Source organism: Rhinoraja longicauda, chromosome 35 (genome assembly GCF_053455715.1).
Source record: "Rhinoraja longicauda isolate Sanriku21f chromosome 35, sRhiLon1.1, whole genome shotgun sequence".
Taxonomy (NCBI): Eukaryota; Metazoa; Chordata; class Chondrichthyes; order Rajiformes; family Arhynchobatidae; genus Rhinoraja; species Rhinoraja longicauda.
In genome coordinates this window covers 19,782,543-19,800,627 of record NC_135987.1, presented here as the reverse complement: position 1 = coordinate 19,800,627, position 18,085 = coordinate 19,782,543, and the positions used below count along the sequence as shown (strand labels likewise).

General features: G+C 48.1%; 1 protein-coding gene across 8 annotated transcripts in view; it reads right to left on the bottom strand.

The window, feature by feature from the left end:
• The window catches only part of zmiz1a (zinc finger, MIZ-type containing 1a), a 334,001-nt gene that overhangs the window by 217,525 nt on the left and 98,391 nt on the right, over positions 1 to 18,085 (bottom strand). The gene's annotated exons all lie outside the window — the stretch shown is intronic.

The following is an 18,085-nucleotide window of genomic DNA, read 5'->3' as shown; positions in this document are numbered from 1 at the left end:
TTAGTTTAGTTTAGTTTAGTTTAGTTTAGAGATACAGCGCGGAAACAGGCCCGTCGGCCCACCGGGTCCGCGCCGACCAGCGATCCCTGCACATTAACACTATCCTATACCCACTAGGGAGAATTTTTACATTTACCAAGCCAATTAACCTACAAACCTGCACGTCTTTGGAGTGTGGGAGGAAACCGGAGAGCTCAGAGAAAACCCACACAGGTCACGGGGAGAACGTACAAACTCCGTACAGACAGCACCCGTAGTCGGGATCGAACCCGGGTCTCCGGCGCTGCATTCGCTGCAAGGCAGCAACTCTACCGCTGCGCCCTTGTTCAATCTTATGAATGAAAAAGTTGAATGGGTGATGCTTCTGGTCGAGGGATAAGGGATAAGCTTGATTGGAATTATGCATGGTCTTTTCGTAGACTGGATATCACCCAAACAGAAAGCTTTCCTTATGCCTCAGTACATGTGACAATAATAAATGAACTAAAGTAAAAGATGTGCAGCCACATATGCACTGCCCATTCAGGCACTGACACGCACATTTGCATTCCCATCCCCACAAACCACAGGCCGTAAATAGAACAAGCCCCTGCACTGTAAGGAGGGCAGTGGTAGCACCAACATTACATTGATTCATGCCCACCACCCTCAGTTTTGGACACCCTGGGCGTAGGGGGGAGGGATGTCCTGGTCGGGTTGCTCCTGGGCCTGGCCAAGCTGGCCATCCGCGAGTCGCGGCGCCAGGCGGAAGAGGGCTCTGACCCTTTTCCGGGGTTACGTCCTCGCCCGGGGGGGTACTAGAGAGGGACCACGCGCTGTCCACGGGTGCCCTGGGGGATTTCTGGGACTGCTGGGCACCGCGGGGGGTGGAATACATCCTCAATAAAGATGGAGAAATAGTGATTTAATATTCAATATATTAGAAAATCTGCTTTATTTTCTATTATGGTGGGTTTGTTTGCATTTGTGTGCTGTACATATCATTTTTGTAGATGTGATGTACTAAAACTCTTGTTTGTTTGTTTGTTTGTTTGTTCCTGATCTACAGCCAAAATGGTACACGATAGCACGACAATTCTAGGCCCAGCTTACTCACCGTCGTCCCTTTGGTGCTGATGGAAGAGGTTTCATTGGAATCGGTGTTATATTGATAAAGTTATTCACATTTTAAAGTTTAAATCTATCTCCTAGGGAGGGAGGGGGGAGGGGGGAGGAGGGAGGATAAGGGGGGGTTGAGGGGGATGGAGTAGGGGAGGGGAATGGGGAGGGAGGGAGGGGAGAGGGAGGGAGGGAGGATAATGGGGGGTTGAGGGGGATGGAGTGGGGGAGGGGAAGGGGGAGGGGAGGGGGAAGGGGAGGAGGGGGAAGGGGAGGAGGGGGAAGGGGAGGAGGGGGAAGGGGAGAAGGGGGAAGGGGAGGAGGGGGAAGGGGAGGAGGGGGAAGGGGGAGGAACCAATGCAGGAGAGGTTTGGGCCCAACTTGGTCTAGTAGTTGATTTAAATTATTTTTGGTAAAAAAACTTTTAAAAAACATTACATTGATAAACACATGTTTCTAAATTTATTTCTTCAACCTGTTTCAAAATAACCTGATCCATTTAATTCTTTCCTACTTAAATCAGCAGTAAAAACCACATTAAAATAATTCCCTCTAGTTGAAGCGATCATTTTCCTGCCGTTATCTCTTCACATTTATGAACCTTTATTAGTCACTGAGAAGCAGTGGAAGTACTAGACCAATAATCAAGAGGCCGGGACTGGGAGCCCAGTGGCTTCGGGTTAAATCCCACCTGGGCATTTGGGGAATTTAAATTAAATTAATCAAGAAATTGAAGCTACACTTGCAATGGTAACTATGATACCACTGGATAGCTGTTAAACCTCATCTGATCTTCTAATGACATCCGGGGAGGGAAATCTGCCATCCTTACTGATATAAAAAAGACAGACACAAAATGCTGGGGTTACCCAGCGGGACAGGCAGCATCTCTGGAGAGAAGGAATAGGTGACGTTTTGGGTTGAGACCCTTCTTCAGACTACGTCACCCATTCCTTCTCTCCAGACATGCAGCCTGTCCCGCTGAGTTACTCCAGCATTTTGTGCCTATCTTTGGTTTAAACCAGCATCTGCAGTTCCTTCCTACACATCCTTACTGATATCGCACGGTGGCACAGCGGTAGAGTTGCTGCCTCACAGCGCCAGAGACCCGGGTTCGATCTCGACCACGGATGCTGTCTGTACGGAGTTTGTACGCTCTCCCCATGACCTGTGTGGGTTTCCTCCGGGTGCTCCAGTTTCCTACCACACTCCAAAAACGGACAAGTTTGTAGGTTAATTGGCTCGGTATAAATGTAAATTTCACCGTCCGGCGCGGCCTGGAACGTGGCAACTTCAACAGCCTGACCGCGGGGAAGACGGCAGGGGACGAGAAAATGCATTCTGGCCTTCCATCACAGTGAGGAGGGGACTGGAGGAGACTCACTGTGATGGATGTTTCTTTTTTTTTGTTTTGTGTTGGTTTGTGATTGTGTGGGAAATTGTTTATTTTTATTGCTCTATTGCTGGGCTGTGGGTGGCCTTTCATTTCACTGCCCATCTTGTATGTGTATGTGACAAATAAACTTGACTTGGCTTGTGTGTGTGTGTAGGATAGTGTTAATGTGCGGGGGATCGCTGGTTGGCACGGACTCGGTGGGCCGAAGGGCCTGTTTCCGCGCTGTATCTCTAAACTATACTAAACTAAATTCCGAAATGAACACGGATTCTGACTGGAATAGGCATTCGTTCTCAATCGGGAGATCTTTACATCCGCACAAGAGGGTGGATTGATGCCTTTGTCTAACATTTTGGCCAAAATATTAAACAATCTCCCCTCTCTCTCCGACAACACAGTTGCAGCATTGTGCGTTGCTTCTCCACCAGCCTGGTATTGGAAGGCTAACAACAGCAGTGCAAGAGTAATCTTGCAGGCACTGGGAGGTGTCGGGAGACAGGGCCTCAATTACAGAGAGAAACCCAAGAAGCTCGAGCCTTTTGTTTCCGGGCCACAGCAAGGCAGATGACAATTTGGCGGATATTTGGGTAAGGGTTAGGTTTCAGTTTAGATTTATTATCGTCACGTGTACCAGTGTCCGGGGAAAGCTTGCTATCCAAACAGATGTACTATATATAAATACAATCAAAGTCAAACACAAGCACAACAGATAGAGCAAGGGGGAGGATACAGAGGAGAATCGGACAGTACCCTAGCTTATGGAAGGGCCGTTCAGAAGCCTGATAACGGAGTGGAAGAAGTGTTCATAAGTGATAGGAGCAGAATTAGGCCGTTCGGCCCATCAAGTCGACCCCGCCATTCAATGATGGCTGATCTATCTTTCCCTCTCAACCCCATTCTCCTGCCTTCTCCCCACAACCCCCGATACCTTTACTAATCAAGAATCTACCAATCTCAGCCTTAATAATATCCATTGGCTTGACCTCCACAACTGTCTGTGGCAATGAATTCCACAGATTCACCACCCTCTGGCTAAAGAAATTCATACTCATCTCCTTTAACACGTCTTTTAATTCTGAGGCTATGACCTCTGGACCAAGTCTCTCCTACTAGTGGAAACATCCTCCCCACTCTATCCAAAGCCTTTCACTATTTGGTAAGTTTCAATGAGGTCCCCCCCTCATCCTTCTAAACCCCAGCGAGTACAGGCCCTGTGCCTTCAAATGCTCATCGTATGTTAACCCACTCATTCCTGGGATCATTCTTGTAAATCTCCTCGGGACTCTCTCCAGAGCCAGCACATCCTTCCTCAGATATGGGGCCCAAACTTGCTCACAATATTCCAAATGCGGCCTGACCAGTGCCTTGTAGAGCCTCAGCGTTACATCCATGTTTTTTGAACTCTAGGGATGTCTGCACCAAAGTTAATAGAGTGGAGCAAGATGGACCACTCTGTCAAAATCGCCTACACCAAAATGTAGTACGCAAAGGAGCCATTTTAGTCAGCAAAGCCCGCCGTTCGCTCTGCCTCTCGCAGTGTAATCAGTGTTTTGGGGGAACGGTATGTGTGATGATACCATAAGAACGCAGAATATATCTCAGTATATATGCCACAGTTTAAGAATAAGGGGTAGGCCATTTAGAACAGAGATGAGGAAAAACTTTTTCACTCAGAGTTGTAAATCTGTGGAATTCTCTGCCTCAGAAGGCAGTGGAGGCCAATTCTCTGAATGCATTCAAGAGAGAGCTGGATAGAGCTCTTAAGGATAGCGGAGTCAGGGGGTATGGGGAGAAGGCAGGAACGGGGTACTGATTGAGAATGATCAGCCACGATCACATTGAATGGCGGTGCTGGCTCGAAGGGCCGAATGGCCTACTCCTGCACCTGTTGTCTATTGTCTATTGTCTATTGTCATCTATCAATTCACAGATTTTTGTTATTTTTCTTTTTAAGTGTTTCTGCAAGTTTCTGCCTACTAAAATGGCGCCGTGACCTACTACGGGTTTTTAGGGTCGAGTGGTCTATCTTGCTCCTCTAGTATCTTTGGTCCGCACTGTGAATTCTGAAACTATCCCACGGCTGCCACTTGAGTTGTGGCTGCCTCAGCTTCTGGGAATGCCGCACCTCCGGAGCGGGAAAACCCACTAGGAAAACAACATCACCGCAGTGCACCTGGAATTGTGAAATCTCCATCGGAAAAGTCAAACTCTCCGTTGCTCAAGGGTCTTATAAACAAGCAGGCTGTAACAAACGCAGACCGAATCTGGAGCTCATTAAGGATCTCAGCAGCCCAGGGCACTCCGAGTTCCCTCAGTACAAACCAGATTGCTGCAAATTCCTCTCACCTAAAACTGAGAGGATGTTTCCCCTTCTCGTTGCCTCTCCGTTCCCGACCAAATCTTCCCTCTATTGCATAGAAACATAGAAAATAGGTGCAGGAGGAAGCCATTCGGCCCTTCGAGCCAGCACCGCCATTCATTGTGATCATGGCTGATCATCCACAATCAGTAACCCTTGCCTGCCTTCTCCCCAAATCCACTGCCCTCTGTGGCAGAGAATTCCACAAATTCACAACTCTCTGGGTGAAAAAGTTTCTTCTCACCTCAGTTTCAAACTCCGTTTCATTCTCAAAGACAATGACTGGAATGAGTTGCACATTAACAAACCTGCACATTAACACTACCCTACACGCACGAGGGACAATTTACAATGATGTCAAGCCCAATTAACCCTCAAAGCTGGATGTCTTTGGAATGTGGGAGGAAACCGGGTTACCAGGAGAAAACCCACGCAGGTCACGGGGAGAACGTACAAAGTCCGTACGGACAGCACCCGTAGTCAGGATCGAACCTGGGTCTCTGGCGCTGTGAGGCAGCAACTCTACCGCTGCACCACCGTGCTGTATGCAGTACACACTTTCCCCAGCGAGGAGTCTTTGAAGAAGGGGGGGTTAGTGGATGTAGGCCAATCGCAAAGACTGTGTCATCAATCCTGGACCACACCGAGCCATTTGAGACAGCACGCCCTTGGTTAAGGCTCCATGCACAGAGACACCATCTCTGAGTATCATCCTGACAATCTCCTCTCTCTCTCTCTCTCTCTCAGTGCGATCATTCCCATAAGCTCGAGAGAAGTTAGGTGCACTTTACTCAACTTTTTCCTCAAAGAACAGCCATCTCATCCCAGAAGCAAAACACAACGTGTTGGAGGAACTCAACGAGCCAGGCAGCATCTGTGGAGCTGAAGACCTCCTTTGAGAAACATTGCAGGCCACAATCAGGAAGTTCTCAGTCACGTTGATTGTCTCCATTTTGAGTGCACAGAGAGGGGTCCCATAGATGGCCACCTTTCCATTTCCTCCACAGATGCTGCCTGACCCACTGAGTTCCTCCAGCACTTTGTGTTCTGCTCAAGGTTCCAACCTGCAGTTATAGAGTCAAAGAGTCACAGAGTCTTACAAGTTGTGTTGGAAAATAACTGCAGATGCTGGTACAAATCGAAGGTATCACAAAATGCTGGAGTAACTCAGCAGGTCAGGCAGCATCTTGGAGAGAAGGAATGGGTGACGTTTCGGGTCATAGAAACATAGAAAATAGGTGCAGGAGTAGGCCATTCGGCCCTTCGAGCCTGCACCGCCATTCAATATGATCATAGCTGATCATCCAGCTCAGTAACCTGTACCTGCCTTCTCTCCATACCCCCTGATCCCTTTAGCAAAAAGGGCCACATCTAACTCGAAGTCGAGACCCTTCTTCAGATAGAGTCCTACAACGTGGAAATAGGCCCTTCGGCCCAACTTGCCCACACACACCAAAATGTCCTATCCACACTAGTCCCACCTGCCTGCATTTGACCCCTATCCCACTAAACCTGTCCTATCCATGCACCTGTCTAAATGTTTCTTAAATGTTGCTACAGTCCCAGCCTCAACTACTTCCTCCGCCAGCCCGTTCCATACACCCACCACCCTTTGTGTGAAAACGTCACCCCTCAGATTCCTATTAAATCTTTCTCCCCTCCTCGTCTCTCAATCTCATCCCAGAAACCTGCCATGCCAGCCTTCATTGCACAATCTATTTGCACAAAATTCCTGTCAACCTCAGAGAAGATTAACAGCCCGGTGGGAAGGGGCATTGATTACTCCTGGCTGAAACAAGATAGCCCAGAGAATACAGTGGTCAGCAGAGTATAACTCAATATTGTACTGCACCTTTAAGAACTGAACCATTGTGCCTGTGCCTTTAACAATGCTCGTCAATGATCACTAACTCCAATGTGCATCCTTCCTCCCCCTCGCCTCTCAATGGCCCAAGTACGGAAAACACGAGCGTTTGGACATGTCAGAGCGTTTCCTGTTGGTGAGATGCTCTCCCGTGTTCGTTAGCCATGTGGGGGTCATGTCAGTGGAGGCAAACCCGGAGTTTAGTCAGGGTGCAGTTAACAGGGATGTAAATCAATGCGGGGAGGAGGCAGATCAAAGGAGGTGTGAGCTGCCCAAGAAGGTGGGGAGAAGCAAATCCAACCATAAACAAAGTTCAATCAGTCTGAAGCAGGGTCTCGAACCGAAACGTCACCCATTCCTGCTCTCCCGAGATGCTGCCAGACCCGCTAAGTTACTCCAGCATTTTGTGTCTACATTCGATTTAAACCAGCACCTGAAGTTTTTTTTTTCTCCTCCCATAAACTTTCCACGGTGGTTTGTGCACATATCACACAAAAGAAACAGTAATCCTAACGCATGGCATCCCTGTGTGGTACCTCAGCTGCACGGAGGCAGAAAGGAAAGCTCTACAGCGGGTAGTCCATAGAGCTCAGAGGGCCATCGGAACACAGCTACCAGACTTGGAGGGCATCTACAACACACGATGCCTCAGAAAAGCATCCACAAAGACTCTTCACACCACTGCAACAGTCTGTTCGAACTCCTTCCATCGGGCAGACGATACAAGGCCTTCTACGCCCGCACCTCCAGACTCAGGAACAGCTTCATCCCCAGGGCCATAGCTGCTATGAACCGGTCCTGCTGAGCCGGATGGCCACAACGCATAGATCAACTTGCACTTTACCCTGTCTAAAAGCTGTTACAATTGTTTCGTTTCGTTGGGTTGCTGTTAATTACTTAAATTATTGCATCGTATGGGAGGCGCATTCCCAATCTCGTTGTACCCCTGGGTACAATGACAATAAAGATATATTGTATTGTATTGTATTGTATCAGTGATGAGCGGAAAGGATTGGGGATGTTCAAAGATTTGGGGGTGGGGGGGGGGGGAGTCAGTCTACCCCACGACAGAGGGGGGAGTTGTACAGTTTGATAGCCACAGGGAAGAAGGATCTCCAGTGGCGTTATGTCCTGCATGTTGGTGGAACCAGTCTGTTGCTGAAGGTGCTCCTCAGGTGGACCAGTGTGTCATGGAGGGGGTGAGCTGTATTGTCCAGGATGCTCCCCGCAAGATCACCTCCCATGAATCTTACCCATGGCTTTACTCAGGAGTAGCCTCAGTTAGGAACATAGGTTCCACTTGCCACATTGTAGTTATGGAACCTGAGAAGGATCTACTTAATATAGAGTTAAAAACATAAAGTGTTTTAAATTAGACTTCATTGTGTTTTCCCAATACTCTTTTTAGGTTATTTATATCTATTTGAAGAGTTTTGAAATATCTAACTCATGGAGCCGTTTGGACAGACATGTAAATAGGGCCAAAGATAGAAACAAAATACCGGCGTAACTCAGCGGAACAGGCAGCATCTGTGGAGAAAGGGAACATGTTCACAATGTTGGGGGAGTCCAGAACAAGGGGCCACAGTTTAAGAATAAGGGGTAGGCCATTTAGAACTGAGAAGAGGAAAAACTTTTTCAGTCAGAGAGTTGTGAATCTGTGGAATTCTCTGCCTCAGAAGGCAGTGGAGGCCAATTCTCTGAATGCATTCAAGAGAGAGCTAGATAGAGCTCTTAAAGATAGCGGAGTCAGGGGGTATGGGGAGAAGGCAGGAACGGGGTACTGATTGAGAATGATCAGCCATGATCACATTGAATGGCGGTGCTGGCTCGAAGGGCCGAATGGCCTCCTCCTGCACCTATTGCCTATTGGAACGGGTAACATTTCGGGTCGAGACCCTTCCTCAGTCTGAAGAAGGAACTCGAGCTGAAACGTCACCCATCCCTTCTCTCCAGAGATGCTGCCTGCATGACCTGCTGAATCACTCCAGCGTTTTTGTGTCTCTCATTGATAACTAGCTGCTTGTTGGGTGGAAACTGTTCAAGCGCAGGTGGGGGAGGTGGGGCGGTGGGGGCCTGTTCCCGTGCTGTGCGGCTGTCTGACCGGGACACTGTTCGACTCCAGCACCTGCCACTGACTCAGTGCAGGCTGCGACCCAAGGCAAACTCTGCCTCACAAATGGAAAGAACAGATAAATCCAAAGGGAGCCGGGGGGTCACGCAAAGTGCAGCATAAATCCACACTGCAGTTTGTGCGTGCAGCAACATTAACCACTGATGTAACATTGCACATGTGTGCTTAAAATAACCAGGCCAAACAAGTTTTGCGAGAGGCAGTTTGCAGTGCGCCCTGTTGCTAAGTGGATAACGTCTGACTCATGGTTGCTAAGCTCTTGCTAATGTGCGATGACTCTTTTTGGGAGGTTTCAGAAATTGGTCGCCTCATCGACGTCACCAACTCCCAAACTGTTCCGAGTCCCCTCGTTCTCTCCCTGTTCACTTATCGAAACGTATAAGATTATTAAGGGGTTGGACACGTTAGAGGCAGGAAACATGTTCCCAATGTTGGGGGGAGTCCAGAACCAGGGGCCACAGTTTAAGAATAAGGGGTAGGCCATTTAGAACTGAGATGAGGAAAAACCTTTTCAGTCAGAGAGTTGTGAATCTGTGGAATTCTCTGCCTCAGAAGGCAGTGGAGGCCAATTCTCTGAATGCATTCAAGAGAGAGCTGGATAGAGCTCTTAAGGATAGCGGAGTTAGGGGGTATGGGGAGAAGGCAGGAACGGGGTACTGATTGAGAATGATCAGCCATGATCACATTGAATGGTGGTGCGTACAGGCTCGAAGGGCCGAATGGTCTCCTCCTGCACCTATTGTCTATTGTCTATTATCATCAACCGCACGCACTCCCCCCGCACCCAGCCCCCCTGGAGCCATCGCTGTCAACATGATTAGTACTGGCGTCAGGGTGATGTGTTGTCAGGGGTTATGTACGGGGAGAAGGCAGGAGAATGGGGTGAGGAGGGAGAAATAGACCAGCCATGATTGAAACATAGAAACACAGAAAATAGGAGCAGGCCATTCAGCCCTTCAAGCCAGCACCGCCATTCAATATGATCATGGCTGATCATCCACAATCAGTACCCCGTTCCTGCTTTCTCCCCATATCCCTTGATTCCGTTAGCCCTAAGAGTTAAATCTACCTCTCTTGAAAACATCCAGTCAATTGGTCTCCACTGCAGGAAATTCCACAGATTTACAACTCTCTGGGTGAAAAGGTTTTTCCTCATCTCAGTCCTTAATGGCCTACCCCTTATTCTTAAACTGTGGCCCATGGTTCTGGACTCCCCCAACATGGGGAACATTTTTTCCTGCATCTCGCCTGACCAATCCCTTCAGAATTTGACATGTTTCTATAAGATCCCCTCTCTTCCTTCTAAATTCCAGTGAATACAAGCCCAGTCGACCCATTCTTTCATCATACGTCAGTCCCGCCATCCCGGGAATTAACCTGGGTGAATCTACGCTGCACTCCCTCAATAGCAAGAATGGCGGAGTAGACTTGATGGGCCGAATGGCCTAATTCTGCTCCTATCACTGATGAGCGGGCCGCTCTGCCTCAGTGTTAACATGGCAAGCTAGATAGTCCCAGACACTGACAATAAATAGGACAACACGTGCGCACTTGAGCTTCACGAGGCTCGATTGCCCAGGGGTAGGCAAAGGCAAAAAAAAGTTAATGTTTAAACCTTGCACAGGTTAAAGGAAACAACAAATAAATTATTAACGATTTGCACTTCGCGTAATGTTGCTAAATATCCTTCTCCGTTTGAGAGCACTTATCAAACTACAGCTGGTCACTTAACAATTTAAAGAACGATTTACATTTCTCTGTCATCTTTAAGTTCAGTCTATTGTCACGTGTACCGAGGTACAGTGAAAAGCTTTCTTGTCCCGTGCTAACCAGTCGGTACAATCGAGCCGGCCACAGTGTATAGATGCAGGAGAAAGGGAATAATGTGGATGACATTTAATGCAAGAGAAAGCCAGTGAAGTCTGATCAAAGATAGTGGAATGAAGTAGATATTAGCTCAGGACTGCTCTCTCGTTTTTGGTAGTGTGGGTCAGTTGCCAGATAACAGCTGGGAAGCCATTGTGGCATCTACCACAACCTAAAAGAAGTGGAAATAGAAACACAAATTGCTGGAGTACCTTAGCGGGTCAGGTAGTGTATCAGGAGAACTTCGATAGGTGAGGTTTTAGGTCGGGATCTTAGAACCAACCTGAAATATTGCCTATCAAGTCTGAAGAGGAGTTCCGACATGAAACATTGCCTGTCCATGTTCTCCAGAGATGTTGCATGACCCACTGAGTTACTCCAGCAGTTTGTGTCTTTTTTTTGTAAACCAGCATCTGCGGTTCATTGTGTCGAAAGACGGCAGAAATGCTTTGCAGCCAATTACTCAGTGCAGTCAATGCTTTGGTGTGGAGTACAGGCACCCTTGCACAGAAAGATCCCAGTCTGTAATGCCATTGTGACCATTCGGTTGTGGATTGACAACATGACAATCAGTCTGAAGAGGGGTCCCAACTCGAAACATCACCTATCCATGTTCTCCACAGCTGCTGCCTGACCCGCTGAGTTACTCCAGCACTCTGTGAAACGTCACCTATCCATGTTCTCCACAGATGCTGCCTGACCCGCTGAGTTACTCCAGCACTCTGTGAAACGTCACCTATCCATGTTCTCCACAGATGCTGCCTGACCCGCTGAGTTACTCAGGCACTGTGTCAAATCAACCATGGTCTTGTTGGATGGCAGAACAGTTGAGAGGTGAAAAAAGGTTCATTTTGGGCCCCATATCTGAGGAAGGATGTGCTGGCACTAGAGAGGGTCCAGAGGAGGTTTACAAGAATGATCCCAGGAATGAGTGGGTTCACATATGGTGCGTGTTTGTCGGCACTGGGCCTGTACTCGCTGGAGATTGGAAGGATGAGGGGGGACCTCATTGAAACTTACAGAATAGTGAAAGGCCTGGATAGAGTGGATGTGGAGAGGATGTTTCCACTACTGGGAGAGTCCAGGACTAGAGGTCACAGACTCGGAATTAAACGACGTTCCTTTAGGAAGGAGATGAGAAGGAATTTCTTTAGTCAGAGGGTGGTGAATCTGTGGAATTCATTGCCACAGAAGGCTGTGGAGGTCACAAGTTAGTGGATATTTTTAAGGCAGAGATAGATAGATTGTTGATCAGTGCGGGTGTCAGAGGTTATGGGGAGAAGGCAGGAGAATGGGATTAGGAGGGAGAGATAGATCAGCCATGATTGAATGGCGGAGTGGACCTGATGTGCCGAATGGCCTAATTCTAGTCCTATCATTTGTGACCTTATGAAAAGGGGTTACTCCTTCTAATTATTCTATACATAGGGACTCCAGAGGCTATAACTCTGCCAACAACTTGGAATTTATGGAGACTGTTTCAAGACATTCTCTTTCCACTAATTTAATATTTCATGAAGTTTAATTTCTGTGAAAGGGGCAGGATGACCCAGCATCTTCAAGGGAGTTACGATCCAACACGAGCTGTTCTTCACTGCATAGAAACATAGAAAATAGGTGCAGGAGTAGGCCATTCGGCCCTTCGAGCCTGCACCGCCATTCAATATGATCATGGCTGATCATCCAACTCAGTATCCCGTACCTGCCTTCTCTCCATACCCCCTGATCCCTTTAGCCACAAGGGCCACATCTAACTCCCTCTTAAATATAGCCAATGAACTGGCCTCAACTACCTTCTGTGGCAGAGAATTCCACAGATTCACCACTCTCTGTGTGAAAAAAAAAATTCTCATCTCGGTCCTAAAAGATTTCCCCCTTATCCTTAAACTGTGACCCCTTGCTCTGGACTTCCCCAACATCGGGAACAATCTTCCTGCATCTAGCCTGTCCAACCCCTTCAGAATTTTGTAAGTTTCTATAAGATCCCCCCTCAATCTTCTAAATTCCAGTGAGTACAAGCCGAGTCTATCCAGGCTTTCTTCATATGAAAGTCCTGCCATCCCAGGAATCAATCTGGTGAACCTTCTCTGTACTCCCTCTATGGCAAGAATGCCTTTCCTCAGATTAGGAGACCAAAACTGTACGCAATACTCCAGGTGTGGTCTCACCAATGCCCTGTACAACTGCAGCAGAACCTCCCTGCTCCTATACTCAAATCCCCTCGCTACGAATGCCAACATACCATTCGATACCATGCAATAAAGGTTCCTCCGTCCATATCCCCACATGCAAGAGATAATCCACAGAAGGGACTTTAAGTGAGGCCAACTGTCCCGTAAGGTCGCCAACTGGCCCGTATTAGCCGGGCTAAATTCCCGTATTTTGGGCGCAATTGGTTTGTCCCGTACGGGACCGCCCTTGTCCCGTATTAGTAGGGTTGCCAACTTTCTCACTCCCAAATAAGGGACAAAGGGTGACGTCACCGCCCCGCGCCCCACGTGACCTCGCCCAGCCAGCGGCCACGCGCTCCCGCTCCACCAATGGCGGCCGCCATTGGTGGAGCGGGAGCGCGTGGCCGCTGGCTGGGCGAGGTCACATGGGGCACCCTTTGTCCCGTATCCGGGAGTGAGGAAGTTGGCAACCCCAGGCCACGACAACGAGAGGGAAATGGTTAAAGGTGCACGGAATGAGTAATTGTTTTCTGTACATACAAGGTTCATGGTTAAACATTAGCTCCACTGCACATCATTGTGTTCAAGGTTTGGAGTGGTTTGGGTGCGTAATGAGCTGAGCAATGCAATAAACCGACCGAGGAGCTGCAAAGAGATAATAAACCATTCCCAACAGCCTCCACCTCCTCAAGGACGAGCTGCTCTCAATGCCACATTTGCACAAGATCCATGTCTAACTGTTGTGTGTTAGACACACCAGTGCTTTCCCCTCCCACCTCCGAGTCTGGGGCTAACAAACACTGCAGGTTTGTGTATCCAGTGGTCGGGCCCCGTGGAAAGGATGGTGCTCTTTCAACCCGCAGGTATCTCTCTTCAGACCGCGGTACAAACTCAAGGCTGATGCCTCTGCTCAGAGACACCTTTCCCTCAATGCCAGACAATCTCAGCACATGGTCAGCCATTTTACATGACCACCAGCAGGAGAGAGACTGAGAGGGAGAGAGAGAAAGAGAGACTGAAAGAGAGACAAAGTTAGAGAGAGTTAGAGAGGGAAAGTGAGAGGAAGAGAGAGAGGGAGGGGGAGGAAGTGAGAGAGGAAGAGAGAGGGAGAGGGAGGAAGAGAGAGAGAGGAAGAGAGAGGAAGAGAGAGAGAGGAAGAGAGAGAGTGGAAGAGAGAGGGAGGGAGAGAGGAAGAGAAAGAGGAAGAGGGAGAGAGGAAGAGAGAGAGAGGAAGAGAGGGAGAGAGGAAGAGAGTGAGAGAAACTAAAAGAGGGAGAGAAAAAGTTAAAGATAGAGTTAGAGACAGAAAGTTTGAGGAAGAGAGCGAGAGAGGAAGAGAGAGTGCGAGAGAGAACAAAAGAGGAGAGACAAAGAGAAAGAGACTGAAAGTGAGAGAGAGTTTGATCAAGAAAGTTGGAGTGAGAAAGAGAAACTGGAGACGGATTGGCGGAAGGGTCTTGTCCCAAATCGTCATCTATTCCCTGTCACCAGAGATTGTGCCAGACCAGCTGAGTTACTCCAGCATTTGTGTCTATCAGCAGTTTTTGTGTCACAGACTCAGAGAGAAATGCAGCATTGAAACAGGCTCTTTGGCCCAACAAGTACCCATTGGCCATCCTATTCTTTTGTCCCGACCCGACCTTCCTGTCAACTACCCCAGGACAGTCGCTCACGGGAGGGGTGAGAGGAAGGTACTGACTTCCTGACTCATACTCAATGCCCCACCTTTGAAAGCAAGGATACCATATGCCTTCTTCACCACTCTAGCAACTTCTGTTGCCACTTTCCGGGAGTGACAAGGGACTAGGATCTGAACTTTTTCCTCTGTATATTATTGCTATCAAGGGCCATGTATCTTTGTTATCCTTGTCATTAAACCATTGTGTCTCTTAGATAGACACAAAAAGCTGGAGGAACTCAGCAGGTCAGGCAGCATCTCAGGAGAGAAGGAATGGGTGACATTTCGGGTAGAGACCCTTCTTCAGTCTGAAGAAGGGTCTCGACCAGGAAAGTCACCCATTCCTTCTCTCCAGAGATGCAGCCTGTCCCGCTGAGTTACTCCAGCTTTTTGTGTCTATCTTTGGTGTAAATCAGCATCTGAGGTTCCTTCCTATATATACAGTGTTTCTTATTCCAGATGAAGACCCTTCACCAGCTGAAGGTATCACAAATTGCTGGAGTAACTCAGCAGGTCATCCAACATCTAGGAGAGGGAATAGGTGATGTTTTGGGTCGAGACCCTTCTTCAAGTCCGAAGAAGGGTCTCGACCCGAAACGTCACCCATTCCCTCTCTCCTAGATGCTGCCTGACCTGCTGAGTTACTCCAACAATTTGTGATACCTTCGATTTGTACCAGCGTCTGCAGTTATTTCCCTACACCAGCTGACTAGCTAAGAGAGACACACCATCTAAACATCAATAGACAATAGGTGCAGGAGGAGGCCATTCGGCCCTTCGAGCCCGCACCACCATTCAATGTGATCATGGCTGATCATTCTCAATCAGTACCCCGTTCCTGCCTTCTCCCCGTACCCCCTGACTCCGCTATCCTTAAGAGCTCTATCTAGCTCTCTCTTGAATGCATTCAGAGACTTGGCCTCCACTGCCTTCTGAGGCAGAGAATTCCACAGATTCACAACTCTCTGACTGAAAAGGTTTTTCCTCATCTCCGTTCTAAATGGCCTACCCCTTATTCTTAAACTGTGTGTGGCCCCAGGTTCTGGGCTCCCCCAACATTGGGAACATGTTTCCTGCCTCTAACGTGTCCAACCCCTTAATAATCTTATACGTTTCGAATAGTTCACCCACCAGTCCTCTCCTCCTCCCCCAATCCCCAAACATCCCGGTCGGTATTCCTTGGATAACTATCAGCAAGTAATTGTGGGGAGGAGAGAAGATTCGCCTCTCCTAGGCCGTTGGCCTGTGTCAATAAAGATTACCATGCAGCACAGCAGAATAATTGAATAACAAAGCCAAGGTGGAACGCACACAACCTCTTCAAATAACATTTTGTTCAGCCAATGGGGTACTTCATGTTTTTCCTTTATTAAAAAAACGAGCTGGGGACTTGGCTGAAACCTGTTGCTGGCAGCAGCTTCTTCCAACAGGCTCAGTGTGAAGGGAATGCTGGCAAACACTTGGGAAGAGGAACGAGAAACGTCCAGCTCTGGTCACAGTTGACAAAATGTGTAGGAAGGAACCGCAGATGCTGGTTTAAGACACAAAAAGCTGGAGTAGCTCAGCGGGACAGGCAGCATCTCTGGAGAGCTGTCCGTCGGGGAGTGTTGCCCACTGGCCCGCTGCGGACTGCAGGAGTACGTGCTGAGGGACGCACTGATGCTCGGTGCAGCCAACGCCAAGGCTCTGTGGGGGAGGACCACAGTCTAGGGTCCTTCCACTGCTGGGCATGGGGGGCAGGGTGTGGTGGAGAGAGACGCCTTTCCAAATAAGGGATACTGTGTAAATTTGGAAATGAATATCTGCATTGAATGAGTAACCTCCGGAAATGTCGGATGGGGTTTTTGAAAACATAGAAAATAGGTGCAGGAGTAGGCCATTCGGCCCTTCGAGCCTGCACCGCCATTCAATATGATCATGGCTGATCATCCAACTCAGTATCCCATACCTGCCTTCTCTCCATATCCCCTGATCCCTTTAGCCACAAGGGCCACATCTAACTCCCTCTTAAATATAGCCAATGAACTGGCCTCAACTACCTTCCTAGGCAGAGAATTCCACAGATTCACCACTGTCTGTGTGAAGAAATGTTTTCTCATCTCGGTCCTAAAAGACTTCCCCATTATCCTTAAACTGTGACCCCTTGTTCTGGACTTCCCCAACATCAGGAACAATCTTCCTGCATCTAGCCTGTCCAACCCCTTAAGAATTTTGTAAGTTTCTATAAGATCCCCCCTCAATCTTCTAAATTCCAGCGAGTACAAGCCGAGTCTATCCAGTCTTTCTTCATATGAAAGTCCTGCCATCCCAGGAATCAATCTGGTGAGCCTTCTCTGTACTCCCTCTATGGCAAGAATGTCTTTCCTCAGATTAGGAGACCAAAACTGTACGCAATACTCCAGGTGTGGTCTCACCAATGCCCTGTGCAACTGCAGCAGAACCTCTCTGCTCCTATACTCAAATCCCCTCGCTATGAATGCCAACATACAATTCGCTTTCTTCACTGCCTGCTGCACCTGCATGCCTACTTTCAATGACTGGTGTACCACGACACCCAGATCTTGTTGCATCTCCCCTTTTCCTAATCGGCTACCATGCAGATAATAAAAGAAGATGTTGTGTAAATATTTATTACTTGAATAAAGTATTTTTTGATATTAAAAAAAAAAAAAAAAAAAAAATCTCTGGAGAGATTTACCCCAGATGGGCGACCAGGGTCTCGACCTGAAACGTCACCCATTCCTCCTCTCCAGAGATGCTCCCTGGCCTGCCCGCTGAGCTACTCCAGCTTTTTGTGTCTATCTATGCTCACAGTCGGTGTGATACATTGAGAGCGGGTAACAGCCAACCCCCAACCCCTTCCTTATCCCATCTCCAAGTTGGCAATAAGAATCGCTCCAGCAGTTTGTGTCTATTAAACCAACATCTGCATGTCCCACACAATAAAATCCATCCCTTGTGGCAAATCTCAGCACCAAGAGTTGGGGGAAAGAGTATACTTCGAGTCACAGAGTCAAACAGGCCCTTCGGCCCAACTCAACCATGCCGAACAAAATGCCTCATCTCACCTAGTCCCACTTGCCTGCATTTAGCCCCTAACACCTAAATGTTTCCTATCCACGCACCATAAGTAGTATAAGAAAATAACTGCAGATGCTGGTACAAATCGAAGGTATTTATTCACAAAGTGCTGGAGTAACTCAGCAGGTCAGGCAGCATCTCGGGAGAGAAGGAATGGGTAACGTTTATGTACCATGTACATAATCCATGTACCGGTCCAAATCACTTTTGTTTGTGGCATTGATGGTTTGGGGTAAGATTGGTGCAACGGGACTGTTAATAATGGGCGCAGACTCAAAGGACTGAAGGGGTTACTTCTATGATGAATGTCTCATTGACTCTGTGACACCCTCTTGAGCTTAATCCCAGTCTTTGAATTCCTTCTGTGTAATAATAAGACTCAAAATGCTGGGATAACTCAGCGGGACAGGCAGCATCTCTGGAGAGAAGGAATGGGTG